Source organism: Callorhinus ursinus, unplaced genomic scaffold (genome assembly GCF_003265705.2).
Source record: "Callorhinus ursinus isolate GAN/ISIS: 27379988/994484 unplaced genomic scaffold, GSC_fseal_2.0 scaffold36, whole genome shotgun sequence".
NCBI lineage: Eukaryota > Metazoa > Chordata > Mammalia > Carnivora > Otariidae > Callorhinus > Callorhinus ursinus.
This window is the reverse complement of record NW_027397098.1, coordinates 5545873-5552507: the sequence shown is the minus strand read 5'-3', so window position 1 is coordinate 5552507 and position 6635 is coordinate 5545873. Positions and strand designations below refer to the sequence as shown.

Genomic DNA, 6635 nt, shown 5'->3' with positions numbered 1-6635 from the left:
TTTTTTTTTTTTTAAAAAAGGGATTGATAAGATGTTGGTTGAAAAAGGGAAAAAGAAAAATAAAAAAAAACAGTCAACAAAAATTAACTTTGATGAAATAATGGATCATGGTAAAAAAAAAAAAAAAAAAGCCATGAATCTATGTGCAGTATTCCCCTAGCGCTGGAGTTCTCCCATTCTCCTTGATCGATCAACTTGGTCTTGGCTTGCTGGCTGTCTGTGCTGATCTTCTGGGGGAGGGGCCTGTTGCTGTGGTTTCCAAATGTCTTTGCCGGAGGCGGAATTGCCCCGCCCTTGTCGGTCCGGGCTAAGGAAGCTGCTCCGGTTTGTTCTCAGGAGCTTTTGTTCCCTGCAAGCTCTCGGTACAGCTTTGGAGGACCAGGGCAGAAATGGTGGCCTCCCAATCTCCACCCGGAGGAGCTGAAAACTCGGGGCCCCGCTCCTCAGTGTGCCCCCAGAGAAAAGCAGTCACTCCCGTGTCCCCGGTCTCCGGCCGCACTCCGTGCTCACCCGGCCTGTGATCGAGCGTTGCTATCTCTGGCACCCGACCCCGCACGGAGTCTCCAAACCCAGCAGATCCCTGCAGTGCGTTCCCGCACCGCTCCTCCCCGGGAAGGAAGGGGAGTCTCCCCGGATCTGCTGCTTGTTGGGTCCCTGCTGGGGGAGCCGTGCCCCGACTGGGCCGCAGATCACAGTTTATGGCCACCCCGAGCTGAGAGCCCGCGACTCTGCTCCGTCTCTGCAGCTGGCTTCCCCGCTCCGATACCTGGGAGCTCTGCCGCACTCAGGCACCCCCGGTCTCTCCGTGACCCCAAGGGTCCTGAGACCACACTGTCCCGGGAGGATTCCACCCCCCGCTTAGCCACTGCAGCGACGACCCTCCGCCGAGCCAACTTCTAAAAGGTCCGATTTTGTGCTCCGCGGCTCTAGCACTTGCCAGAAGCGGCTGGCGGAGGCCCCTCCCCCGCCGTCTATCCTCCCGAATATCGCCTCAGATTCACTTCTCCGCACGTCCTACCTTCCAGAAAGTGGTCGCTTCTCTGTTCAGAGAGTTGTTGCTACTCTCCTCTTCGATCTCCTGTTGAGTTCGTAGGTGTTCAGAATGGTTTGATCCCTATTCAGCTGAATTCCTGAGACCAGACGAAATCTAGGTCTCCTACTCCTCCGCCATCTTGCTCCGCCCCCTAATTGACACTTTTCTATTTATAAGTTTTTCTCTTCTAGCCCCTCCTCCCTTTGAAATAGCACTATGGTGTAAAAGAACTATTTTATTCAATGTGTTATAATCCACTATCATCATTATTCTTTTAGAAGCTCCAATTGTCTCAAATTTGGCAGGACTGCCTCTTATCTGGTTGGAGATCTCCCCCTTCAAGTGCATCCTTTAGACATGCCCCCCTACCTGGCACAAAATAATCAGGGTCATTTTACTTTATACTTTTTCTACCCTAAACCTAGAGCAGCCACTTCTTTAACAAACAGTGGTTCTTTTTAATGGGGAATGGTTTTCAAAAACTAAGATCTGGGTACTAGGTGCGCTCATCACTGCAACTGTTAAAATCAGTTAGGAGACCATAGTATAAGAAAATTCTATTCCCTGAGAATGTCAGAACAACACATATCAAAGGGAAAATAATGCCGAGGTCTTTATGTCTATCCTATATTCCCTTCGCTATCTCTCCGTTACCTCCACTGACTATGAAAACGGCACACTGTTGTGCACATTTCTTCCCAGGAGCTATGTTCAGAAAAGGACTAAACTTCCATTTGAGTTTGCAATCTGATACCTGATTGTCCTAAGTTGATGCCCCTCTGAGTCAGACTGGCCCCTTCTACTCAGGCAAGGAAGGTATAAGGATTAAAACTGGCCAGCACCAATGTCTTCTTTGCTGCTTCTCAATCTCCAGTCATCTCAGACTATATTTTTAACCCTATGCAGGACCAACTGAACAGTAAGTACTTGACAACTGTGGAATCATCCACATGGTACTAACTTTATCTCCTGTGTAGTCCCAGGCTCTTCCTATTGTTAGTTAATAACCCCGATAGTAATGGCTACACATATACACAACGCATGGGTGGATGTTACATGGCCTTCTCCTCTAGAATAAGAAATTTTGGAACTTTACTAAAGTTCAAGTCTTCAGATGTTTTTTTGTCTCTCCTGTTTGAGTATTAGGACAAGTGACTGAGGACGGTGGACCGGAATCACACACACCCAGACCTCACCAGCAGAGGTCAGGAGAGGACAAGAAGTACAGGAAGGAGAGTCCTGTTTTGACAGAATAACGACACTAAAAAGTCTATTGGTCATATATTTTGAGTAAGATTTCACACTACATAAAATTAAGATACAGTTTTTAAAGATATGAATAGGCTCCAATATTCTATAAGCTATGCAAAATACTGCACTACATAAAGGAATAGCTGAATTCATGAAAATTCATAGCCTTACATATCCTTTCCTCCTTATTAAAAACATCAATTAAGCTCAAAGAAACAATAATAATCCATTATTAACATTGTTCTCTGCTGGGTAAATATAATAAATGTGATTGTTTGTTTAAATGCCTGTTTGGGGGAATCCAAAGCACTCTGCAAATATCAACACTGATCCTCTTAGGAGGGACTGCCGACTACTACCCCTATTTTAAACAGAGAATGGCCTTATGCAAAATAATGGCAAAGCTGGAACTAAAACCACAATTACTTGACCACGCATTAGTGTACAAGTCTTCCCAAAAGACAGTGAGTGCATGCTTCAATTGTATGCTTTGTAAAGATTAATAAATACGTGTAGGATTCAGCATGGTACTATTTCCATTGATGTTATTCAATGAAGTAATACATGTAGAATTTTTTATTAGCTTCCTGGAAACTGCAGGCTTGGCCATTAGGACTAGGAAGTCACTGAAGAATAATGAACTAAACTTAAACCAGAAAAATTGGGGGAAATTCTGATAAACTAAAAAGTTTACAGTCTTAGACTGCTTTGCATGTGTCTAGAGTTCTCATTCCACTTTAAAGAGACCAAGAGTATAAAAGGCAGGTCATGTAATAGGAGAGCAGTTTTAGACAAAACTTATACAAAAGGCATTTTAAATGGAATCTCCATGAGCAGCCTCAGAATCCTGTCTCTTTCCCAGTAAAAGATTGGCAAATGAATATAAAATTATGTCTTAATGTTAAATTATTAAGGTATGCATAGATTTTTTTTAGTGACTTCCTATTAAACACTTTAAAGTAAACAACCAATTAATTATAAGCATAACTGGGTAGGTCTTTTATTCTACAGGCAAGTCTCTTAAAAAACAAAAATGTAAAGACAACCTCCTTCAAGCATGCATCCTCCAATAGTTTTTGTCTTGTACTTCTTCTTTCCCTCACTGTCACCCTTCTCGAATCATCTATATCACCAGTTCCCAGACTTCTGAACTTTCTGCACCAGAAAACTATACAAAAGAAAAAGAAGCAGGGGCAATGAAGGCAGAAGTCTATACTGGGTTGCCAGATTTTATTTTGCCAAATATGGGTATCTATTGTTAAAAGATACCTTCCGATTCTTCTCTCCCTAATTTCTCAAATAAAGGCCATTGTAACATTCAAAAGTATTTAAGTCCATATTTAGTGCCATAAAGCCGCTGTTACATTCATTGGATTATGCATTCAGCCACCACTTACTGAGCATATACTATGTGCAAGGCTCTGTGTTCTGGGGGTACAGCTGTGAACAGAGTAGATAACCAACCCATAGAGATGGCAACCTAGTGAGCAAACAGACAAAATAAAGAAGCGAGGAACATATTTAGAATGTGAAATAGCGTTAGGTGCTAAAGAGAAAAACAGAGGAAGGTGAGAGATAATTAGCATGTGTGGGGGGAGGGAGTTCCCAATTTTCGATATGATGGCCAGGGAAGAGGGTCTTATTCTGAAGGTGACATGTGAGTAAATAGCAAAGGAAATGGAAGGTGTCTCGTAGCTACTGTGGAATGGGGCCGGGAAGTGCCCCAGAGAGGAGGCAGCCAAAGAAGGAATACGGCAGGCATGTTCTGGAACCACTACGGAGGTCAATGAGTAAGGAAGAGAAGGCAGTGAAGACGAAATGAAAGCCTTAACAAAAAGCAGGTCATACGGGGCTTTGAAGGTCACTCTAAGGACTTCCCATTTTATTGTGGATATGACTGAGAGGCAACACAATGTTCCAGTCAGAGTGTCATGATCTTACTTACTTTAACAGGCTCATTCTATCTCTTTTGGTGAACAGGAAGATCATGGGGGAGAAAGGAGGAAAATAGCAGAAGCAGGAAGATAGAAAGTTCCAGAAGAGAGGTTACAGTGAACAGGGTGGCAGAAGCGGTGATGGTAAGTCATCAAATTCTGAATACATTTTGAAGGCAGAGCTCACAGGATTGCTGACCGATGAAATGCAGACTATGAAAGAAAGAAAGTCAAAGTAACTTAGAAGTTTTCGACTGACCAGAAGAGTAGAGCTCCCATTTACTGACACAGGGAAGTCTGTTAACAGAATGGATTTAAAGAGAATAACAGGGGCACCTGGGTGGCTCAGTCGTTAAGCGTCTGCCTTTGGCTCAGGTCATGATCCCAGGGTCCTAGGATCAAGCCCCACATCGGGCTCCCTGCTCCGCGGGAAGCCTGCTTCTCCCTCTCCCACTCCCCCTGCTTGTGTTCCCTCTCTCACTGTGTCTCTCTCTGTCAGATAAATAAATAAAATCTTTTTTAAAAAAAGAGAGAATAACAGAAACTCCTGTTTGGGCATTTGTTAGACATCTAAGTGCACTGATTAAGTCAGACATCTAAGTGTAGACATTTAAATGTATATGCAAGGATAAACAAGTATGGGATTCAGGGAGCCAAGTCATCAACATACGGTTGGCATTTAAAACCAAAAGACAAGATGAGATTAACAAGGAAAAAAATACAGACAGGAAAGCGAAGTTCCAAGGCCTGGGCCCTTGGGGTACCTAAAAGTACAGAGATCCAGGAGATGAGAAGGAACACGCAGAGGAAACGGAGAACAAGCAGCCAGTAAGGAAAGAACATGCGGAGAGCCTGAGAGTCTGAAGGCTGAGACCATAGCCAATCACATCAAAAGCTGCTGGTAGGTCAAGAGGAAAACTGAAAACTGCCTACTGGATGACACAGTATAAAGGCAATTAGAGACCCTAATACAGGCCAGAAGGGGGGTAGGGATAAGGGTGGGAAATTAAAAATCTGACATGCAAGAAGGAAATGCAGGAAAAAAAATGGAAAAGAGACTACAGACACCTCTTTTGAGGAGTTTTGCTGTAAGAGCAACAGAGAATCAGGGTAGTTCTAAGGAGGAAATGGGGAAAAAAGAAGATTGGTATTATTGTTGTTGCTTTACAGGAGAAGTAATAAATTTTACTCTGATGGGAACAATCAAGCAGAAAGAGAAAGAATTCGGGAGAGGGAGGGAAGGATAACTCGAGTGATGTCCCTGAACAAGTCTAATTACTCATAGTGATGACAGCCTATAAGCACAGATGAAGACAGGTGGGTAGCTGTCGTTGTGGAAGTTTGTGGAAGTTCTCTGCCTGCTTCTATTTTCTTATAAGAAATAAAAAGAACATGAGCTGAGAGGACCAAGGAGGTACTGGAAGTCTGAGGAGGAAAGATAATGCTCCAATAGTTGAAATGGAGCAAAAATTGACTAGGAACAGCATGCTTTCCTGCCTGAAAGTTGGCCTTGACTTTAGTCCAGAGGAAGCAAGAGAGGCGAGGCTGGTAAAGGTGTATGGGAGTGACTGTACTGACCTACAGTAGAATTTCAGCCGTGGAGAGAGGGGAATGAAGACATGAGTTTGGTGAGGGATAATATAACAGTGGTTATATCAGTGAGGTCCAAGGCTCAGTGAAGTCAGGACACTAGACAAGAGGGAAAATGGTCAGAGAGTGGGAACAGATTCTCAGATTCCCATTTCAAACTGGACTGATAGAAGTCACCAATAATCTCCCACCTTTTGTCTCACTTGACCTTCCTCTAGTCATTGGACGGACAGTGAGTGTCTCAAAGGCAGAAACGACCTCTTTATTTGACCCTAGTATTCTAGGCAGTACCTAGTCCAAGGCTTGGTAACACAGTTGCTACTCAATAATGTATCTATTATAAGAAAAAAACTCATTTGCCAAAACATCAAGGTTATGATACTGGGAGAAAACGAGGCAGTCACAAGAGAATTCAACTGTAGAAAGTACCTATAAGAGGGGCGCCTGGGTGGCTCAGTCGTTAAGCAACTGCCTTTGGCCCTGGTCATGATCCCAGGGTCCTGCGATCGAGCCCCACATCGGGCTCCCCGCATCGGGCTCCCTGCTCGGCGGGAAGCCAGCTTCTCCCTCTCCCACTCCCCCTGCTTGTGTTCCCTCTCTCGCTGTGTCTCTCTCTGTCAAATAATAAATAAATAAAATCTTAAAAAAAAAAAATAGAAAGTACCTATAAGAATCTTCAAATGGCAATGCTGTCTGCATCTTAAAGGTATGCTTCATTTTCTTATTTTCAGAAATTTTTGATTTTAGGAAGATTTTCTAAAGTATTTCTCAAATTCTCATTCCAATTCTTTACCTCCATTATCTGAAACTCAGCCTCCTTCCCCCAT

At 43.5% G+C, this 6635-nt stretch overlaps 1 protein-coding gene across 4 annotated transcripts in view; it reads right to left on the bottom strand.

The window, feature by feature from the left end:
• USP6NL (USP6 N-terminal like) overlaps positions 1-6635 on the bottom strand; it is a 288797-nt gene that overhangs the window by 67142 nt on the left and 215020 nt on the right. The window contains exon 3 of one of the 4 annotated variants that reach the window (XM_073879916.1): positions 3331-3452. The exons of the other annotated variants lie outside the window; for them this stretch is intronic. The gene's annotated coding sequence lies outside the window, so the exon portion shown is untranslated. The remainder of the gene's footprint in view (positions 1-3330; positions 3453-6635) is intronic. 4 annotated transcript variants of the gene reach the window in all.